The following is a 23,604-nucleotide window of genomic DNA, read 5'->3' as shown; positions in this document are numbered from 1 at the left end:
CTGAGCGTGAAAGTAGCACTAACAAAGTTGCTTGGTCATGAGGTGAATAGCTCCATCAGCTTTCACAGTTATTGGTGCATGCTTTAAAAGGGGTTATATCCCGGAACCACGGGTGCCTAAACCACCCGTGGCTCAACAACGAGGTCGGAACAACAACCTTGTTCTAATCACTAATGCCTTTGCCACGAATGCGTTTACAACAATTTTACCGTTGTATACGCATTCCTGGTAAAGGCATTAGCAATCAGCATGCACAACCCAGCATGCTTCCACCCCAGCACCCCACCCCTTAAACCTAAACCCTGACCCCCCACCCCCTAAACCCAATCACCTCCAGCCCCACCCCAAAAACTAAAAATACCCTGAGTCCCCACCCCCATCCCCGCCCCTAAAACCTAAACCCTGACCCCCAAAACCTAATAACCCCCAGCCCCCCCAAAAAACAGCCCCAGTCCCAGCCCAACTTACCTCCTCCTTCACCGCGTCCACTCCGACTCCCTTCTGTACCTTAACCATGCATGTACGTTGTTCAGACATGCATGGTTAAGGTACCAAAACCAGGAAGTCGTGGAAAACGAAAGCATTGTTTCGCTTTCGTTTTTCACAACCTCGTGGTTCCGACTCGTTCTTCCGGGTGTTTCCCTTTAAAAGGTGTTCCGCTTTTAATATGAATTTTGCCACGCATGCCATGTGCTGTGGTGTCAGCCCTTTGAGACAAAATAGGATAGCTTGTTGGCACAATCTAATGCCACTGGAGATAAACATGTTTTTGAGGTACAGTTTCCGCCAGGGTAACAGTGCAGGGCATATGCATAGAAGGTGCAAGATGTCTTCTCGATGGTATGCACATAGCCAGTGTTAGAAATGGGGTTTTTGGTTGGCAGTCAGGTTGCCCTCTGTCCAAGCAAGAACCCTCACTCTAGTCAGGGTAAGTCACACACAATCCAAAATCAGCCTGTGCTCACCCTCCGGTAGCTTGGCACGAGCAGTCAGGCTTAACTTAGAAGGCAATGTGTAAAGCATTTGTGCAATAAATCATACAACACCATAGTATAACACCACAAAAATACGCCACACAGTGTTTAGAAAAATATAGAATATTTATCTGGGTAATTGTAGGTCAAAACGATCAAAGTTGCAATACGAATTTGTAAAAGATATCACTGAAAAGTGATATTAAGAGTCTTTAAGTCTTTAAAAAGCGATAAAGTGTCTTTCAAGCACAGAGTACCTGGTTTCTGGTGGGAAATCTCCTCCGAGGGCCACAGGAGAAGAGATGCGTGGAAAAAGGGGTGTGTGCGTCGATTTCCGCTCAGCACACACAGACTTGCGTCGTTCTTTTCCACGCGGGGAAGTCGGGCGTCGTTTTCCGGCGCGCAGACAGTCTATTTTTGTGGATCGCGAGGATTACCAGATGTCCCGGGTCTGTGCGTGGATTCTCCTGCTTATTTTCCGGCTGCGCGTCGTTCTGCGGGGCTGCGCGTCGAAGTTTCGATCTCACGGTAGGCGTCGCGTCGATTTCTCCTTGGAAGTCGGGCGGCGTTGTCCTTGCGAGGCCGTGCGTCGAAAGTTTGGTCTCACGGCAGGCGTCGCGTCGATTTCTCCTTGGAAGTCGGGCGGCGTTGTCCTTGCGAGGCCGTGCGTCAAAGTTTCGCACTCACGGTAGGCGTCGCGTCGATTTCTCCTTGGAAGTCGGGCGGCTTTGTCCTTGCGAGGTTGTGCGTCGAAGTCTCGATCGTCCCGAGGGCGTCGCGTTGATCAGCGTCGGTGTGCGGCGTTTTTCTCGCCGCGAAACAAGCTGTGCGTCGAAATTTTCGGCGCACGGAGCGTCCACGTGAAAGGAAGAAGTCTTTTTGGTCCTGAGACTTCAAGGAACAGGAGGCAAGCTCTATCCAAGCCCTTGGAGAGCACTTTCACAGCCAGACAAGAGTTCAGCAAGGCAGCAGGGCAACAGCAAGACAGCAGTCCTTTGTAGAAAGCAGACAGGTGAGTCCTTTGAGCAGCCAGGCAGTTCTTCTTGGCAGGATGTAGTTTCTGGTTCCGGTTTCTTCTCCAGCAAGTGTCTGATGAGGTAGGGCAGAGGCCCTGTTTTATACTAAGTTGTGCCTTTGAAGTGGGGGTGACTTCAAAGAGTCTCTAAGAAATGCACCAAGTTCCCTTACAGCTCAATCCTGTCTGCCAGAGTCCCAGTAGGGGGTGTGGCAGTCCTTTGTGTGAGGGGAGGCCCTCCACCCTCCCAGCCCAGGAAGACCCATTCCAAATGCAGATGTATGCAAGTGAGGCTGAGTACCCTGTGTTTGGGGTGTGTCTGAGTGAATGCACAAGGAGCTGTCAACTAAACCTAGCCAGACGTGGATTGAAGGGCACAACAAGATTTTAGTGCAAAGAAAGGCTCACTTTCTAAAAGTGGCATTTCTAGAATAGTAATATTAAATCCGACTTCACCAGTCAGCAGGATTTTGTATTACCATTCTGGCCATACTAAATATGACCTTCCTGCTCCTTTCAGATCAGCAGCTGCCACTTCAACAGTGTATGAGGGCAGCCCCAATGTTAGCCTATGAAGGGAGCAGGCCTCACAGTAGTGTAAAAACGAATTTAGGAGTTTTACACTACCAGGACACATAACTACACAGGTACATGTCCTGCCTTTTACCTACACAGCACCCTGCTCTAGGGGATACCTAGGGCACACATTAGGGATGACTTATATGTAGAAAAAGGGGAGTTCTAGGCTTGGCAAGTACTTTTAAATGCCAAGTCGAAGTGGCAGTGAAACTGCACACACAGGCCTTGCAATGGCAGGCCTGAGACAAGGTTAAGGGGCTACTGAGGTGGGTGGCACAACCAGTGCTGCAGGCCCACTAGTAGCATTTAATCTACAGGCCCTAGGCACATGTAGTGCCCTCTAATAGGGACTTACAGGTAGATTAAATAGTCAATCATGGATAAACCAATCAATAGTACAATTTACACAGAGAGCATATGCACTTTAGCACTGGTTAGCAGTGGTAAAGTGCTCAGAGGTCAAAAGCCAACAACAGCAGGTCAGAAAAAATAGGAGGAAGGAGGCAAAAAGTTTGGGGATGTCCCTGTCAAAAAGCCAGGTCCAACATGACCCCCCACCAGCCTAAAGCCAGGGGAGAACAATCACTATCCTGATGTACTTCCCTGTTTGAGGCGACAGAACAAGGACCCAGGCCCACAACAGCAGGGGCATGCTCCAGTTCTTCGCCTTCCTGACTCCCATTGGATCCCTCTGTCCATACTCTCAGGGCCCACTAAGCCCATCCATGGGGAACCTTTCTCCTTTCCTGCGGATCCCATCTGTGCAGCACCTAACCTTACTTTGCTCACAGATGTATCCCAGGAGCAGGATAGTACCCTCATGACCAACATAGTGGTGTTGCCCACTCTACCCCTGGGGTGTGACACTTGTCCCCTCCCCAGGGATAACTCTGTCCACCCGGACAGCAAGCCACAGTGATTACTGACAGCTGCCAGGGATGAGAGCCAGGCCCCAGGCCTCTCAAAGCTCTCCAACCACTGTGGCTGTGGAGAGTGGGGGGCGGTAGCCCCAGGTGCTGGGCACCCTTGAACCACTCTCCCTTCCACCAGGTCAGGGATGACAGCCTGAACCTGGTCCTCCCCTCTGGGGCTTTGTACCCTCCCTCCTGGAGCGGTACCCCCAGAGTCCAACATGGCCAGGGGGCTTACAGAAGTCGCCCTGTACCATTCCTCCACCAGTGCAGGGCTGTTAACCTGCCACTGGCCCTCCAACCTGGGGTCTGTACCTTCAGGTTGGACTAGGGCCCGGGGTGAGGCTTCCCTCCCCCTGCCCTCCCTTCTGGGGTCCAGCACCCTCCAACTAGGAGTGGCCTCCTCAGAAGACAACATGGTAGGGGCACTGTTATCAGTAGCCCCTCCCTCCAGGTCCGGGGGGACACCCTGAACCTGGTCTTCCAGCCCAGGGTCTGTACCCTCAGACTGGATCACCGCCTGGCAAACCAGGACTTCCTGGGAGGCATACCTACCCCCCACCAGGTCAGAGTTTAACCTCTGCACCTGCCCATTCAACTCAGAGTCACCACCCTGAAGTTGAACAATTGCCTGGCACGCCAGGACTTCCTGGAGGGCACACTGACCCTCCACCAGGTCAGAGTTTAACCTCTGCACCTGACCATTCAACTCAGAGTCACCACCCTGAAGTTGAACAATTGCCTGGCACACCAGGACTTCCTGGAGGGCACACTGACCCTCCACCAGGTCAGATTGTAACCTCTGCACCTGACCATTCAACTCAGAGTCACCACCCTGAAGTTGAACAATTGCCTGGCGCACCAGGACTTTCTGGGAGGCACACCTACCTCCCACCAGGTCAGAGTTTAACCTCTGAGCCTGGTTCCCCAACCCAGGGTCATCACCCTGAGGTTGGGCAATTGCCTGGCACGCCAGGACTTTCTGGGGGGCACACCTACCCCCCACCAGGTCAGAGTTTAACCTCTGAACCTGGTCATCCAACCCAGAGTCAACACCCTGAGGTTGGACAATTGCCTGGCACAGCAGGGCTTCTGGGGAGGCACACCTACCTCCCACCAGGTCAGAGTTTAACCTCTGAACCTGGGTATCCAACCCAGAGTCAGCACTCTGAGGTTGAACAATTGCCTGGCACGCCAGGACTTTCGGGAGGGCACACTGACCCTCCACCAGGTCAGAGTTTAACCTCTGAACTGGGCCATTCAACTCAGAGTTACCACCCTGAAGTAGAACAATCGCCTGGCACGCCAGGACTTCCTGGAGGGCACACTGACCCTCCACCAGGTCAGAGTTTAACCTCTGAACCTGGTCCTCCAACCTAGGGTCACCATCCTGAGGATGGACAACTGCCTGGTACACCAGGGCTTTCTGGGGGGCACACCTACCCCCCACCAGGTCAGAGGTTAACCTCTGAACCTGGATATCCAACCCAGAGTCACCACCCTGAGGTTGAACCATTGCCTGGCAGGCCAGGACTTTCAGGGAGGCACACCTACCTCCCACCAGGTCAGAGTTTAACCTCTGAGCCTGGTTCTCCAACCCAGGGTCACCACCCTGAGGTTGAACCATTGCCTGGTATACCAGGACTTTCTGGGGGGCACACCTACCCCCCACCAGGTCAGAGTTTGACCTCTGAACCGGGTTAGCCAACCCAGAGTCACCACCCTGAGGTTGGGCAATTGCCTGGCACCCCAGGACTTTCTGGGAGGCACACCTACCTCCCACCAGGTCAGAGTTTAACCTCTGAACCTGGCCATCCAACCCAGAGTCGACACCCTGAGGTTGGACAACTGCCTGGCACGCCAGGACTTTCTGGGGGGCACACCTACCCCCCACCAGGTCAGAGTTTGACCTCTTCACCTGGTAAGCCAACCCAGAGTCACCACCCTGAGGTTGAGCCATTGCCTGGCATTCCAGGACTTTCTGGGGGGCACATCTACCCCCCACCAGGTCAAAGTTTAACCTCTGAACCCGGCTATCCAACCCAGAGTCACCACCCTGAGGTTGAATCTTTGCCTGGCATGCCAGGACTTCCTGGGGGGCACTCTCACCCCCCACAAGGGACACGTCGTCCCCAAGCGCCACACAAGAGTCTGGTTGGCGCAGGTCTCCCGACCTCTGCCCATCCGGCAGAGTCTGGGTTTCCCCCAAACCAGAAACGGTCTCACCTGGGTCATTCCTGGGGGGCTCTGCTCTCAGAGCTGACCCCTGACTTTCAAGATCCTCCACTGGGGTCTGCCACCCCCTCTCAACCCTATGTCTGGACTTCTGCACCCCTTCACTAGGAGTGGTACTGCCAGACACCAGAACTGTTGGGATGCTGTCCACAGTCATCCCCCCAAGTTCTTCTGACACTGCGGGGCTTCCCTCAAAAGGTGGCCCTACGGTACAGGTTAGGCTCTGAGACCTACCTGGGACACTACAATCCTCTCCCACCTCACTTGGTCGGGAACCACCTAGACCACTCCCTTCAGGAGCACCCCCAAATGCCTCTTCAGACTCTCTGGTACTCACCCAAAAGTCTGCCTCCACTGTAAGTTCCCTGGGGTCAGAGAACTCACACTCCACCTGGTGTTGGCGTAGCTCTGGAAAATAAGGACCAGACATATGCTCTCCAGCAATTACATCACTCTGCCCTTCACATGTATTAACCACAGTACCCTTCACCCAACCACCTAGTAACTCAGCCTTGGAAAAGCACTCTACATCACCCTCTTGAGACTGGTGAGACAGTTTCTGTCTGTCCCTGACACTCAACCCAAACTCTTCTGGGATGTCTCTACACTCTATATCCAGGACGTCCACCAGGGGGGAACCCTTTTCTCTGTCACTCTCTGCTAGAGTCAGTAAAGTGTCCCTCCCCCCAGTAGGAATATGACTCCCTGTGCCAGTTCCCCAATTCTTCTCAGGGACCCTGTGCATAACGGGAACTACCTCATACCCTTGAACTGCCTGGGGTGTGTCAACTCCCTTCTTCAAGTTGGGCACCACATCTCTGGGCTTGTGCCCTTCTTCAGCAGTACTAGATGCAAGATTTTTGCTGCCACCATCTGAACTGGACTCAGCCCTTCCGGCCTCCAGTTTCAGCTCTTTACAGCTCAGCTCTTGAGCTGCAATCTTTTCTTCTTCCAGGGCTAAGAGACTTGCTGCCTCAGCCTTTTCAAGAAACTCATCTAGCTCTTCCATCCACCGTGCTTGAGCCATGAGCCATTCTTTTTTTACTGGGTCTCTTTCCTCATCTGAGTCGTCTTCCTCCTCATGTGAGTAGTCCTCCTCCTCCTCTGAGGGGTACTTAGTCATTTGGTTTCTTGCTGCCTCTCTCTTTGCCCATCTGTCTTCCTCCCAGACTATGTAGGCATGTAGCATCTCTGCTTTAGTAGATCTCTTTGCTACAGGAAGGCCACATTCTCTGCAAAGCTTCCTTAGGTCAGCCTTAGTGAGGTGGTCAGTAGGCAAAAAGAATAAGTAGGTAAGCGATCCCATTCTGATAGGATCTTACCAGCAAAAACCAAAATCCAAAGTCCAAAATATCAATAGTATATCCAGGAGGACATCAGAGACCAAAAGTCAAAAGAGATGAAAAATCAAGTTGACCTTCAACTGTGGGTAGGTAGTGAAATACTTAGCTACTGTATGTCACTGCACAAACACAAGTCCTATCCTCACCGCTGATCACCAATGTTAGAAATGGGGTTTTTGGTTGGCAGTCAGGTTGCCCTCTGTCCAAGCAAGAACCCTCACTCTAGTCAGGGTAAGTCACACACAATCCAAAATCAGCCTGTGCTCACCCTCCGGTAGCTTGGCACGAGCAGTCAGGCTTAACTTAGAAGGCAATGTGTAAAGCATTTGTGCAATAAATCATACAACACCATAGTATAACACCACAAAAATACGCCACACAGTGTTTAGAAAAATATAGAATATTTATCTGGGTAATTGTAGGTCAAAACGATCAAAGTTGCAATACGAATTTGTAAAAGATATCACTGAAAAGTGATATTAAGAGTCTTTAAGTCTTTAAAAAGCGATAAAGTGTCTTTCAAGCACAGAGTACCTGGTTTCTGGTGGGAAATCTCCTCCGAGGGCCACAGGAGAAGAGATGCGTGGAAAAAGGGGTGTGTGCGTCGATTTCCGCTCAGCACACACAGACTTGCGTCGTTCTTTTCCACGCGGGGAAGTCGGGCGTCGTTTTCCGGCGCGCAGACAGTCTCTTTTTGTGGATCGCGAGGATTACCAGATGTCCCGGGTCTGTGCGTGGATTCTCCTGCTTATTTTCCGGCTGCGCGTCGTTCTGCGGGGCTGCGCGTCGAAGTTTCGATCTCACGGTAGGCGTCGCGTCGATTTCTCCTTGGAAGTCGGGCGGCGTTGTCCTTGCGAGGCCGTGCGTCGAAAGTTTGGTCTCACGGCAGGCGTCGCGTCGATTTCTCCTTGGAAGTCGGGCGGCGTTGTCCTTGCGAGGCCGTGCGTCAAAGTTTCGCACTCACGGTAGGCGTCGCGTCGATTTCTCCTTGGAAGTCGGGCGGCTTTGTCCTTGCGAGGTTGTGCGTCGAAGTCTCGATCGTCCCGAGGGCGTCGCGTTGATCAGCGTCGGTGTGCGGCGTTTTTCTCGCCGCGAAACAAGCTGTGCGTCGAAATTTTCGGCGCACGGAGCGTCCACGTGAAAGGAAGAAGTCTTTTTGGTCCTGAGACTTCAAGGAACAGGAGGCAAGCTCTATCCAAGCCCTTGGAGAGCACTTTCACAGCCAGACAAGAGTTCAGCAAGGCAGCAGGGCAACAGCAAGACAGCAGTCCTTTGTAGAAAGCAGACAGGTGAGTCCTTTGAGCAGCCAGGCAGTTCTTCTTGGCAGGATGTAGTTTCTGGTTCCGGTTTCTTCTCCAGCAAGTGTCTGATGAGGTAGGGCAGAGGCCCTGTTTTATACTAAGTTGTGCCTTTGAAGTGGGGGTGACTTCAAAGAGTCTCTAAGAAATGCACCAAGTTCCCTTTCAGCTCAATCCTGTCTGCCAGAGTCCCAGTAGGGGGTGTGGCAGTCCTTTGTGTGAGGGGAGGCCCTCCACCCTCCCAGCCCAGGAAGACCCATTCCAAATGCAGATGTATGCAAGTGAGGCTGAGTACCCTGTGTTTGGGGTGTGTCTGAGTGAATGCACAAGGAGCTGTCAACTAAACCTAGCCAGACGTGGATTGAAGGGCACAACAAGATTTTAGTGCAAAGAAAGGCTCACTTTCTAAAAGTGGCATTTCTAGAATAGTAATATTAAATCCGACTTCACCAGTCAGCAGGATTTTGTATTACCATTCTGGCCATACTAAATATGACCTTCCTGCTCCTTTCAGATCAGCAGCTGCCACTTCAACAGTGTATGAGGGCAGCCCCAATGTTAGCCTATGAAGGGAGCAGGCCTCACAGTAGTGTAAAAACGAATTTAGGAGTTTTACACTACCAGGACACATAACTACACAGGTACATGTCCTGCCTTTTACCTACACAGCACCCTGCTCTAGGGGATACCTAGGGCACACATTAGGGATGACTTATATGTAGAAAAAGGGGAGTTCTAGGCTTGGCAAGTACTTTTAAATGCCAAGTCGAAGTGCCAGTGAAACTGCACACACAGGCCTTGCAATGGCAGGCCTGAGACAAGGTTAAGGGGCTACTGAGGTGGGTGGCACAACCAGTGCTGCAGGCCCACTAGTAGCATTTAATCTACAGGCCCTAGGCACATGTAGTGCCCTCTAATAGGGACTTACAGGTAGATTAAATAGTCAATCATGGATAAACCAATCAATAGTACAATTTACACAGAGAGCATATGCACTTTAGCACTGGTTAGCAGTGGTAAAGTGCTCAGAGGTCAAAAGCCAACAACAGCAGGTCAGAAAAAATAGGAGGAAGGAGGCAAAAAGTTTGGGGATGTCCCTGTCAAAAAGCCAGGTCCAACAGCCAGCATTTCCCGTTGTGTGAGGGTTTGAGCCATTTTGGAACTGCGTCCAGTGAGTGGAGTAGGCCAAACCTGGCGTGCAGCACCTTTGTTTTTAGAGATTTGTTTAGTATTTCTCCCAGGTATGGCTGTGCTATTGGTGGCTTGTACGTGTTAATAGTCATCCATGAATGGGATCGTAGCCTGAACTTGTCTTTGTCTTTGTTCCACGATAGCTGCTTGATTTGCTTGTTTATTAGTTGCTAAAATAATTTAATGGTCATTGTTCACGATTTCCATACCTTGCAGATGATCGTCACTTTTGCACTGAACTTCTATGCTAAAGACATGAATGAACTTGAAGAATGCCATAGAAACAAATGTGTAATCTAGGGTGCTTGCCGATTTCTTTGATTTGCGCATTGGGTTCATCTGTGGAATACACCGTTCAGGGCCCACTATCCAAATGCCTATAAGGCTCACACCAGAGGATGATCACATTTATCCATGTCCCTGAAGCGTGATATTTGCTGCAGGATGCCCAGGCACTGATCCAAGGCTCCTTTTCTGGTGCTTCGTTTCCCATGGTTGGCCATGTTTAGGTTGAAGTCGCCTATGATGAGCCAGGAGGCATTCCCATAGGCTTTTGGAGATAGCAATTCATTTTCTGTGGTGTCTAATAGGTGCTGTTTGTGAGTCGCTTTGGAGTTGATATAAATGTTTATTTTTATGACCGATGTTGATGCACATTTCAATAGCCAGTTTTCAGTGATGACAGCTAACATGTGGGCTGGTAGCTGGTCAATGCTCCTTGTCTTTAAAGATTTACTTGTGGTTATGTAGGTGGATAGGCCTCCCTTGGGGTGCCTGTTGGTCTTTGGTTTTGCAGCTGGGCTATAGAGTTCTTGGAAACCTGCTAACTTATTTTCAGTCACTCTCCAAGTTTCTTGTAGACAGATGATATTGAAATCTCTCAAAAAGGATTACAAGTTTGAGTCATGAACGATTTAGATAGCTATGTTTCAAGAAATTACTTTTGTATTGCCCAGCTCACAATTGGGCAGCGTTCTAGAGTTTGAGATTTTTTTGGCATTGCTGGAATCCAGCTCCAACCTTGCGGTACAGGGGTATGTCAGTATCGAGGGGAGAATTTGTTCAACTGGTTTCCTCTTTTTGCAGGTCCGCTTCCTGGCAAGGGCTTGTCACTGACCTAGCGATGAAGGTGGGGGATGCAGATTGATCTCTGATTGACAGCCTGGAGGTTGGCTGTCTGTGTCCCGTTGCTTTTTCCCATGGCTCCTTGAGGGATGAGGAATGTCAGATACTTTGCTTTGTTCACTTCTTTAAGCTCTATACCCCAGAGTTTGAATACATCCGACTTTGATAATAGCAGCTGCAATTTTTTAGTGCCCTGAAACAGACTTCTGTGCACTCGATTGAATCACCCTTACTTGGTGCTAGAAAGGCTACATACTCAAGATCTTCACTGTTTAATTGTTCTAGCCCTGGTATAGCGTTGCAGATTCTCATGAGGTTTCCTCTATTCAGGATGTCCCAGAGGCCCTGAAATTTATATGTAGGATGAAAAATTAGAGTATGAGTGCCCATGTCCTTTGAGTGCCGCGGATGATAGGGTGCTGTTGTATGGCCCTTTGTAAAGTGCAGAACTGATGTGATTTCGGCACCTGTACTTATCCTTTGCGCTACCACAGTGGATGCTTGATATGTGGGATTTGCACTGATCTGGTGGGCAGCGGTCTTTGTGATGGACCCCGATGCTCTTGGCACACAAGAGGAGAATTCCATGGCGGAGTGATCGTTCGATTGTTCCCTTGTTTCCTCAACGGCGCCCCCAAGACAGGTGACCTGGGTGGAGTTTGCGTTTATATTGAGTTGGACATGATCCTCGTGGGGCTCCATCACACTAGTTAATATGGGGTGTGCCCCATGAGAGGTAGTATATCCTGGTTTCCCCCATGGATCGCCCCATGACCCAGAACTTGAGACCTTATAATTGTTCCAGGAGGTGCCAACTGTGGATGGGCGTTTGACCTGGGCCAGGACCAGCAAGTCTTGCTCACAATCAAGCACATTGGCCCTGCAATGCATGACTTGCTGCTGGGTGTGATAGATGCCAATGTTGTGGCAAATGGCACATCATGCTGTGCTGCGCTTGTCCCCACTCTGCAAGCACTTGACGGGCCTGCTGACAATATCAAGAGAAGTTGGTGCTACACAAAAAAAAACAGTGCTGCCACATCCTCCTCCCAATAAAATGTTTTGTGGTGCTATACACATGCTGTGATGTTGGGAGCAGGAGTCCCACTGCCTGCCTTTGCAATAACTGGGAGGTGTGGTAACAAAAAAATGACAGGCAGAGAAAAATTAAGAAAAACAAAATCACAAATGCAGGCAAAGAAGACAAAAAGTTTAAATAAATTTAGAAAAATACATAACGAGAGATGGCCAGGAAAAGAATCAATCTAGAGTGGGATGGTCGGGGAAACACTAGGGAACAGACAGGAGCAGGCCGGAGCCTGGAGTCCCACGCTTCTACCACAATTGTTGCTTGCATGCATCTCATCCAATGTTTTTGCAGTTTTAGGTCTAAGGGCCAGATTTACTAGTAACTGGTGCAGCACTGTGCTGTACCAAAATCTGCAGCCCAGTGCCAGTTTTGAAATGCAGGGCTGAGCCGTATTCACAAGATTACGGCACAGCCCAGTGTTCCCCCCTGCGCCTGTGCTAAATTAAGCTGCCTGCGCCAATGCAGGCATACTTGCACCATAGTGCAAGGGGGGCTGTGTTGAGGGGAGTGATTGCTTATGTGCAGCAAAGTATCCCTTCCTGCACATAAACAATCCTCCAAGGCATTTTGCTTCTTCTATGTGTGCTGCAGAATGCAGCACACATAGAAAAAGCAAAAAACGAGGAGGAATAAAAGCATTCCTCCTTATTTTGCCATGCTATTGCGATCCCTGGGGTGGCGTTAGTTTTTGGCGCTGCCACAGATTTACAATTCCTCGTAAATCTGGGGCAGCGTCAAAAGCAATGGGTGTTGCGATGGAATGTCCACTGTAACACCCACTGCACGCCTCTCTGATGCAGAAAACTCAGTCGAAGGGACCTATAATTACAAGGAGGCCTAACGCCACAGAAAGTGGTGTTACATCTCCTTGTAAACATGGAGCAGTGGTTAGTGCCACAGGAAAACGTGATGCTCCGGTTGCGATAGGACCTTGTAATTCTGGCCCGATGTATCCTGTCATTTATTTGAGCTTGCGATGCTGGAATTGCCTTTCAAATAATAATATATAGTTTGGCATCATTTTCTGGGTATTTCACATAATTTCCACAAAGGAGATTATGGGTGCTTTGCCCAGACTTGATTAATAGGAACATTGTTTCACACTCATAGCATTGTGCAGTTCAGACAGTGGAAAAAACGTGTTCATGACATTCAGAAAAGCACTTGGACTTGTCACAGTTGTCGCTGTATATTGGTCCGAGGCTATCATCTATTAATGCACTCTGCAAGGAGTCTCTGCTTCATCCGGCCTCCATGAAGCCTTACCAAGTGCTAAAACACCACCTGCAGCATTCTCCAGGCACGTACTTGCTATAGATACACGCTGGGAGGCTACATGGGGCTAACCTATATGCCTAATACCAGCACAAAACTCTTGAAACTTCCCGCGATGTGTGGTCAGGAAGATCTCCTCAGTGTGCTTTCTTACACTAAGCTACCCAGTGCTGCCTTCTTCTTATCCCTCCCTCATTCTCGGTTGCTATAAAGTCCACCCACAAAGTTGAGAAAGGGAAAATGTCATGATACAACAGTAGGGAAGTGGCAAGGACAAGCATGCTTTCAGGGAAGAGTACAAGTTATGTACAGTCGTAGATTGACAGTCACAGAGGCACCTTCTGCATGTTACCTATAAACGTGATAATGGGAAAGCACTTACAGTCTAAGAAGAGTTACGGAGTTACCATGACGGTAACTTTATCCATTCTAAATGTCTTTGGTCACAACAGCTGCCTTTCATAGCTTTCAAGGAAAATATGAGAGGTGCGAACAAACTAATATTGTGGATCAATAAATATTAGGAATTTCTGCAGATGATTTACTTGGTACAGGTTTGGGCATCAAGGCGCATGTTAGTGTTAAGTATGTAAGAAGGGAAAACTATCAGAACGATTTAGATTTGTTTTCTAAAATACAAATAAATTCTTTTAGATACCTGACTAAGCATATCTGTACCTTGCTCTATCACCTCTAGCCCAGCAGAAAAGACATAGCCCTGTGCAAGATGGTGATCCAAACATCTAAATTCATGCATCCACTGTGTTCCCCCTCACAACCTATGCTCAGCTGATCTTGACCTCCTGGTCTCACTCACCCCTTCTTGTGCGACATCATAGTTCTCATTGAAAAAAGGATGATTTGTTTGGGGATTGAGGTTAGATGGTGAAAACAGACATGCGAGGTCTGGTAGGGAAGAATAGAAAGGCGAGCGATCTGAGAAGAAAGAAGGATGAAGAACTTAGATATTACGTCAGGCGGAGACAGGCAGATGAGAGGAGGGATATGATTATGGAGTGCGGGAAATTGCAGTGAGTAGAGAGATATGGGTATGTTGAGAGATACAGGGAAAGACAAGGGATGGGAATTCCATGAGGTGAATCAAGAAGAATGGATGTGAGTTTTCAGGTTGGAAGCCGCAGGAGTCTGGCGGTAAATGACACATTAAAGATAGAGAGGTTAAAGATAGCTGTTATGCTGATGCAATAAGTCTGCAGAGTAAAAAAGATACTACAATGGAGAAGGGAAACTGTGAAGAAAACTAGAGCATAACAGTGAAAGGGAATGGCCTAGAGGGTCAGTGATGGAGACATGCCAGGAACAGGAAAGATAAAGTAGATGCGTAGAGAAGGAAAGATACTGGAAATAAGAGAGGTTAGTCATAAGTGGAGAATAAAGAGAGGAATATAGAAACTCAGTTCTTTCAAATATATGTTTCGTATGCTTTCTAGTCTAGGTGCTTGATGCATACTGAAGGTACAAAGGGCCATATTTATACTCTGGTTGCGCCGAATTTGCGTCGTTTTTTTTGACGCAAATTCGACGCAGAACTAACGCCAACTAACGCCATATTTATACTCTGGCGTTAGACGCTTCGGGCGCCAAAGTGCCCGGAGTGTGCGTCATTTTTTAGCGTGAACCCCTTCCTTGCGTTAATGATATGCAAGGGAGGCGTTCCCGTCTTAAAAAATGACTCCCAGGCCTTTACGTGGTATTTATACTCCCGGGCAAAAGAGACGCCCGGGAGTGGGCGTGGCCAAAAACGGCGCATTTGCGCCGCTTTTTAACGCCTGGGTCAGGGATGGCGTTAAGGGACAAGTGGGCTCAAAATGAGCCCACAGGTGCCCTCCCCTGCCCCCAGGGACCCCCCCTGCCACCCCTGCCCACCCCAGGAGGACACCCAAGGATGGAGGGACCCACCCCAGGGACATTCAGGTAAGTTCAGGTAAGTATCATTTTTTATATTTTTTAATTTTTTTGGGGTGGCATAGGGGGGCCTTATTTGTGCCCCCCTACATGCCACTATGCCCAATGACCATGCCCAGGGGACACAAGTCCCCTGGGCATGGCCATTGGGCAAGGGGGCATGACTCCTGTCTTTACTAAGACAGGAGTCATGAAATGGCGTCTGGGCGTCGTAAAAAAATGGCGCAAATTGGGTTTAGGCGATTTTTTTGCCTCAACCTGACTTGCCCCATTTTAAGACGCCCTAACGTCATTTTTGCCCAACGCCGGCGCTGCCTGGTCTACGTGGTTTTTTTCCACGCACACCAGGCAGCGCCGGTCTGCTTGCGCCGGCTAACGCCATTCAATAAATACGGCGCCCGCATGGCGCTTCAGAATGGCGTTAGCCGGCGCAAAAATTTTTGACGCTAAACTGCGTTAGCGCAGTTTAGCGTCAAAAAGTATAAATACGGGCCAAAATATCACAGATTCTCTGTCATTCACCTCCTCATCATGTCCTCCCAGACATCTCTTCCTATCACCCTGACCTTCCTGATGGATGCATCACAAAAGCACAGAAGCAAGGGCAACTGCACGTAATTGCTAAAGTTCCGTTTTACTTAGGATTGAGTCCCACATTGGCACATGCCAAATATACCAAGTTAAAAACCTAGGCAAAAATGTGTTCTATTATAGTATCAAGTGTTATTTGGGGGCTTGGCACCAGCCTAAATTAACATAGAAGCGCCACACACAAATGATTCTGTGTTTTTAATCCAACACCAGATGATTTTCTGGTGATGTTGGGGGTCACTTTGTCGGGGTCAGTAGGGGAAAGGGGAATAAGACACTAAGGAAGTCTCAGGATTACGTTTATAACTGGCATTGCAGTGGTGTGCACTGAGGAATATTCACATGCCTTTGCAGCTTTGTGAAGATTTCAAGTGCCGGAATTTCAGGTGCTGCTTCAGGAGAGTTTAGCTAGTTATTCTCACTGGACAGAATAATATATTACAAGGAGCTTTGAAGATTAGGATGTGGGTGACCCTAGCTATGCTTTGTAGGTCCGTTTGCAGTGCCAGTATATACTAGAGGGAAGTGGCACAATGTAAGTTCAAGATCTCAAGCGTGTTCCTGTTCAGAAGGGACCTGGCCTTACTTTTCAGGCTGGTCTCTTCCTATTGGTGCTGGAACAAGGGCTTTTGTTTTTCTCAGCAAAATGTGAGCTCTAGAGAGCATCACAAAGCCAAAGTAGTTCCAACTAGTTTTTGAGGACTCGCGGTCGGCTATAGGCATCAGGCAACTCAGTCACTTTGCTAGGTCAATACAGAGCCTGAAGATGCAAGACCTAAGTTCCCTATCTCCTTTCTGATCATGTAAGTGCCAGGTAATTGAGCAGTAGTATTGCTATCTGCAATATTTATCTACCACTGTCGTGTGTGTCATTTGTTTCTAAGAATTGTTTAATGTTTGATTTTTCCACCTTGCTCGGAAGCAGATTTTCAAAAGTTATGTGGAAGGTGCAGGGTTGAAAAGTAAGTGAAGAAGGATGCTATGTACATTTTGTAAAATCAATAATGCAATGTGGCATTGCTTAAATAATCAAGTATTGTCACTACCTATTATAAATATAGCACTTTTTTTGTAAATCTGTTTTTTTTGTTTTACAAATACAACAACTGCAAAGCCATTGGGAGAAGAGGGGGAAGGAAGAGAGAGAGAGATCCCCCCATACTGAGAAGGTTGACAATCATATTACATGACTCAGAAGAATCAGTGCGTACATTACTTAGGAGTGAACAGGATTGATAAATAGCGACGTATACTTTCACAATGGACATATCCATGTTGTGGGGACAAGGAGGGGTAAGATCCCAGAAACATGCATGAGAGGAGTGGGTAATTATGCATTAAGGAGATCAGACAAAGTGTGGCCACAACAAAGAGGGGAGGTCAAGCCTAGTTCAGAGCTCCATTGCTGGGGTCAACCCCTTGGGGAGTATGGAGTACTCTCTCTGTCGTCAGTGCATGTATTTATGCATTCATGGGGCATCGCATTTGTGATAGTATATGATCCCTTCAGTGTGGGCGGATGTCATTCTTAGCCTCAATGTTCACCACGAACAGATCCAGGCTCTTGCTACCTGTATAGGGCAGTCCTTTGGCTAGTATGGAAAGAAACACTCTCACCTCTTCCCCTGCCCATCACAGTAAAGTCCGGAGCCATTTGGCAGTGTCCGGTGCTGTGGGCGCTTTCCACTGCAGCACTATTTGTCTTTTAAACAATACAAATGCCATATCACTGAATCAGTGTAGCTGCTTGTGCCCGTTGGCTTTAGGGCTGATTCCCAGGAGGCATGATTTAGGGGTGGGCATCAACTCATGGCTTGCCAATTCCGTTGTTGTGACAGTTATTTCTAGCCCGGTGGATGGCAGGCAGGGGTCATTCCCACACCATATGGAAGAACCCTGCCTCTGCTAACCCTCATCGTGGGTATACCGGTATAGATGTAGGGAACAAACACTAAAGTCGGTGGGGGGATAGGTATGTCTGGTGTAGGGAATTAAATTAGGTAATGCAGAATCTGGGGTTATGCAAGACTCCTTTCACTTGTTGAAGGCCTTGCGTCCATGCCTTCCACATCAGTGGCTGCGAAAGGGCTGCATTCCAGTGATTACATGCACTCTTTTAGTTAATGAGTGTGCTTGTGCTTAAGGTTCCATACAGTAGTGAGATAGCATGTTTCTGTCCAACCCCTAGTAACAAGACCTGTAGGATGCCTGATTGTGGTGGTTCCGCTTAGCATTGCCCCAGGTGTCGCACAGCATTCGGTGAAAGGCATAGTATGTTAGGAAGTGTCTTGGCTCCATGAAGCATGTGTCCATTATGTCTGCATAAGACATAAATGACCCTTCAGTAAAGAAGTACCACCCGGTTACCAATTCCACTGCAGTTCAAGGGGACAGGTCGTGGTGCACAATTAATGAGTGGCTGTCCGGTACATGGCCACCAGGATCAGGGAAGAAAAGAGTGGAAAGGGCGATTTGCTCTGTACAAATTGGCGCCAGCATGCTTGGGCTTATCACCATCAAGTTGAACCCCTTCAGCAGGGGGCACTTGCAGTCTGACCGCCAGGTATACACACTGGTTGCACCCATTTTTGCACATATTATCGCCAGTTCCACATTGGGAGATTCACAGAGTCAGCACAAGGGCCATTGTATTTGCATCGCAGCATAATACAGCTCAAAATTAGGCACACCTAAGCCTCCCTCTGGAAGCAGGTGTTGTGTTATGGCCAGGGCCGCACAATGTCAGTCTTTCCCCCACAGCAATTCCAACAACAAGCCATTCAAATCTCGGAAGAAGGATTTGGGAATCACTATTGGCAGTGTGGCAAAGAAATACAGCAGCCTGGGGAGAATCAGCATCTTAGCTATCGCCACCTGTCCCATCAGGGATAGTGGCAGGGAGCACCAGAAAAGAAGCGATCCACGGATGGAGCAAAAGCGTGGCCTGGATGCCATCTTTTAAGGCATCATCAGAATGATATATTTGTATCCCCAGGTATTTAAAGGATTCATGGCACCATTATAGTGGGTGGCTTGAGAGAGTAGCCCTCATGAGGTGTGGAATCTTCACAAGGGGGAACAGGCAGGACTTTGACCAATTCACTTGAAGAGCGGCTATGTCACCAAAGGTGTCCAAGAAGATCATAAGGTCCAGTAGAGAGGTTTCATAGTTGCATAGGAATATCAGTATGTCATCAGCATAAAGTGACATGACATGGTGTGTAACTAGTTCCCAAAGTCCACTGCTGTCCATGGAGAAACAAACAGCAGGCAAGGGGCTCCATTCCTGTCACGAAGAGTAGTATGGAGAGCGGGCATCCTTGAGGGAAACTGTCAGATATCAAGCATCCCATTTTTATTCTGACTAGGGGGTTGGAGTACAGGATGCTAACTCTTTTCATGAATCCCAGGCCAAAACCCATATAACGAAAAGTTGCCAGCAGTAAGTCCCAACCAAGGGTATCAAAGTCCTTTTCTATGTCCTAGGATACCACGACTGGGCCGTATGCGGTCCCTAGGGTGTCATGAATAATCTGTAGGAGGCGTCTGATATTAAGGAAGGTACTACAGCCTGGAATGAATCTGGATTGGTCCTCATGTATCAGCTTGCCAATGAGGGGGAGCAGTCTATTTGCAAGGATCATACCTAGCACCTTACAGTCCATGTTAAGGAGGGATAGTGCTCTGTGGGAGCGTACATCGAGTGGGTCACTTCCCAGTTTGGGGAGAACTACTATCAGTGCCTCACTATGGCTGTCCAGTGGTTGACCATGAGTCTGAGCCTCATCCAGCAAAGGCTGGGTGAGGAGCGTGGAGTCTGTGGCATAATAATCAACTGGTAAGCCACCCGTAACTGCCATTTTATTACAGGTCATCTGCGCTACGGCAGCCCTAATCTCTTCGAGCAGGGTGGCTCATCAAGTTTGGATATTTGCAGCAGAAACAGCTAAATTAAAGGGAGAGTGCCCATGGCGGCCTCCATCTGAGCAGGGGAAAGAGTCACATTTGTGGCATATAGTATGCGGTAATAGTCGTGGAAGGCATGATTAATGGCAGCCTTCGGAGAAACCATAGGAAGTTGCGTTCAGATTGCTGGGTGACAAGCTCCTTTTCCACGGGATGAAGCTCCCCTTCCAGAGACGTCAATTCATTATGCAGTACGTGCCTCACTCCTCACTGGTTGACAGACGATGGCCCCTTACTACCAACTTGTGGGCATCCTATTCCGTGGCAGGAACAGAAAGCGGTGCCCTTGTTGCAGTCAAAGTACTGTGCAATACATGCTGAGGTCTCTTCTCTGAATGGGGGTCTGATAGCGCATCAGTTTGTAGGCGACATGTGGGAATATGTGGGCATGACCTTACCCATTGTAGTGTTACCTGTAGTGGGCAGTTATCGGATAAGGTGAGGGCTGAGTCTTCCGAACACATGAGCATCTGTCCCAAGAGGTATGGCCTAATATCAAAATGATCCTGGTGTAAAGGTTGTGGACTGGGGAGTAAAAGGAGTACTCGCGGTCCAGCTGATGGTCAATTCTCTACAAGTCGAGGGGTCCCCCATTCCAAAAGCCAAAAGCTAAGGTACTGCGATATCCGTCTACTCGGTGCTCTGCACAACAGGGGGTTAGATCAATCAAGGTCTACATCTAATACGCAGCTGAAGTCCCCTCCTCACAAGTAGGGAACTGCTGGTCATGAAAGAGTGGAAGGGTGATTGTTTCAAGGAATTCTCCCTGGTTGTGGTTGGGTGTGTAAATGCCGGCCAGCGACAAGGGTGACCCATCTAGCTGAACTTCTAGAACCACAAATCCCTGTGTATGTTGGTGTTTAAGGTATGGACGGATCCAGTAGCACTTAGTAGAGAATAAATATGGCACTTTACCCAAGTTTTAGGCAATATTGTGCTTGCAGATCTTTTTTTTTCCATCCCTTTTAAAAGAAATTCTTGGTCAGGCCAGCAACCCCAGAGGTTATAAGTCTCATTTTCCACAACAAAAACATATTGAAATATTTCACTAGTGCCTTTTCAGAACCTGTGGATTTCTAGTCGAATGTATGTCGGAACGACGCCTGCTGGAACAACGAATGCCTGAACAACCAGGTCAGAACAACGACCTTGTTGTTACCACTAATGCCTTTACCACGAATGCCTTAACAACGATTTTTCATTGTAAAGGCATTCCTGGTAAAGGCATTAGTGATAGGCATCCATTGTTCCTGCATGCATCCCCCCTGGCCCCCCACTCCCAACCCTAAAAATTACAGCGAATCTCCCCACCTCCCCCCCTAAAACCACACCAACCCCTCACCCTTGCCCCTAAAACTACCCCAACCCCCCACCTCCTCCCTAAAATTACTGCAACCTCCACCCTACCCCAAAACCTAAAACAACCCCAACCCCCACCACATCCCTGAAACCTAAAGGACCCCAACCCCCACCTCTAAAACTACTCCGAGCCCCCCACCCTGCCCCTAAACCTAAACCCCCCCAACTCCCCCGCCCCTAAAATTACCTGACCCCAAACCCACCCCTAAAACCTAAAACCCCAACTCCCCACCCCACCCCTAAAACTGACCCCCACCCTACCCGCAAAACCTAAAACAACCCCAACCCCCACCCCATCCCTGAAACCTAAAGTACCCCAGCCCCCTCCCCTAAAACTACTCCTAGCTCCCCACCCTGCCCCTAAACCTAAACCTCCCCGACCCCCCACCCCGCCTCTAAAATAACCTGACCCCCCAACCCACCCCTAAAGCCTAAAACCCCAACCCTCCACCCCACCCCTTGCCCCTAAAACTGACCCCCACCCTACCTTCAAAACCTAAAACAACCCCAACACCCACCCCATCCCTGAAACCTAAAGTACCCCAACCCCCACCCCTAAAACTACTCCGAGCCCCCCACCCTGCCCCTGCCCCTAAACCTAAACCCCCCAACCCCCACCCCACCCCTAAAACAGAAAATACCCCGACCCCCCAACTCCGCCCCTAAAACGGAAAATACCCCGACCCCCCACCCCGCCCCTAAAACTAAAGCCCCAACCCCCACCCCGTCCCTAAAACAGAAAATACCCCGACCCCCACCCCACCCCTAAAACTAAAGCCCCAACCCCCCCACCCCACCACTAAAACAGAAAAAACCCTGACCCCCCACCCACAGCCCTAAACCAAAAACTCCGACCCCCCCCCACCCCGCCCCGCCCCTAAAACAGAAAATACCCGTCCCCCCACCCCCGGCCCTTAACCTAAAACCCCGACCACCCACCCCTGCCCACTAAAACGGAAAATACCCCGACCCTCCACCCCCGCCCCTAAAACTAAAGCCCCAACCCCCACCCCACCCCTAAAACAGAAAATACCCGACCCCCCAACCCCGCCCCTAAAACTAAAGCCCCGACCCGCCACCCCCGCCCCGTCCCGTCCCGTCCCGTCCCTAAAACAGAAAATACCCCAACCTCCCCACCACCAGCCCTAAACCTAAAACCCCGACCCCCCACCCTGCCCCTAAAACGGAAAATACCCCGACCCCCCACCAACGCCCCCCACCCCTAAAACAGAAAATACCCCGACCACCCACCCTCGGCCCTAAACCTAAAACTCCGACCCCCTGCCCCTAAAACGGAAAATACCCCGACCCTCCAACCCCGCCCCTAAAACTAAAACCCCAACACCCCCACCCCACTTACCTGAGTCGTCGCGTCGTCCTCCTCAGCCGACTCCTTTGTTTGTGCCTTAACCACAAATGTGCGTTGTTCAGCACATGTGTGGTTAAGGCACAAAACAACGAAGTCGTGGTTAACGAAAGCGTTGTTCCGCTTTGGACTTCGTTGTTCAGGAGTCGGCGTTAAGCTGTTTCCCTTTCTAGTCCATTGAAGGGAAAACTGTGGTGTAAAATTCTCCATTTACCACTGTCTTTAACATTTCATAAGGGGAAACCCCAAAGAACGATCTAACAAAGGCAAGCTAAGTTTCATTCACTTGACCATTCCTGTTTAAAGCAGGTGGTTATACCTCACCACTGCCCTCTCTGCCTGCAGCCATATCTGGTGCTGGCACTGAAGACAGAGGCTGACCCCCAAAGTGGGGGGGCAGCGTGAGTGGTGAAAGCGGGCAGCAGAGCGCAGTGGTGGTGGGCCACGCCCTCCTAAGAAACAATTTTAGCCCCTGAACTAATCTTATTAGCAATTAAGCATTGGGATAAACCCTTGCATCTTCTAAACACGTTTAGTTCCTTCCCCGATTTAAGTCAGGAACAAAACGGTAACTTATTAAATATATTGACTGTCATGAATAATTTCCCATGAATCGCAGATGTTGAATTTTTAATTTGTACATTTGTACGTCCTGTGTATTAACTCTGTATTTAGTAAATATGCAGTTGTACCACTTGGAATCAAGTTATTATTGATGCTTAGATGACTTTAAGGTTTTCTTCAGATGAAATGTTCGAGAGATTTCCATAGAAAGAACAAGGGATAGGACAAGAATGTGTTAGGCAGACTGGAGGAGCGCCGTTTATCGCTCACAGCGGCTCTTGTCTCTTAGAAAACATTGATAATTCCTCCTAATCTCCCCGCCTCAGTCTTCCAATGTCTGCACTATGAACACTGGGCAGAGCACATGTATGTGGTGTGTGACTTCACGGCTGCCTTGCTGCATAGGTTGTCTCTTGTTATTAAGTACGCGTGTACTTTGACGTGATCTCCCCGGCTCACTCATCCAATCTCTGCACTGTGCAAACCGGGCAGAGATTGGACATAGCTAATGGGTGTGTGGTGTGCACACTGCAGGGTTGCCCCTAACACATAGGTTGTGTGCTGTCTCTAAGAACACATCTCTGCAGTATAAACACTGGGCAGGGAACAAGTATGTGGTATGCAGACGTCACGGCTTCCCTGCCGTATAGGTTGTCACATACTCAAATTGTGTCCTTAAGCCTACGTGTCCACTTTCATATGGCTCAGTGGGCCTATCTGTGCATTCTGAGCAGCACATTAAGTTAATTGTTTTGGATACATGTCAAACATCCGGAGGCCTCGGGAAGCGGATCTA

The sequence above is a fragment of the Pleurodeles waltl genome, chromosome 2_2, assembly GCF_031143425.1.
Source record: "Pleurodeles waltl isolate 20211129_DDA chromosome 2_2, aPleWal1.hap1.20221129, whole genome shotgun sequence".
NCBI lineage: Eukaryota > Metazoa > Chordata > Amphibia > Caudata > Salamandridae > Pleurodeles > Pleurodeles waltl.
The sequence above is the reverse complement of the archived record's forward strand: the minus strand, read 5'-3'. Positions refer to the sequence as shown.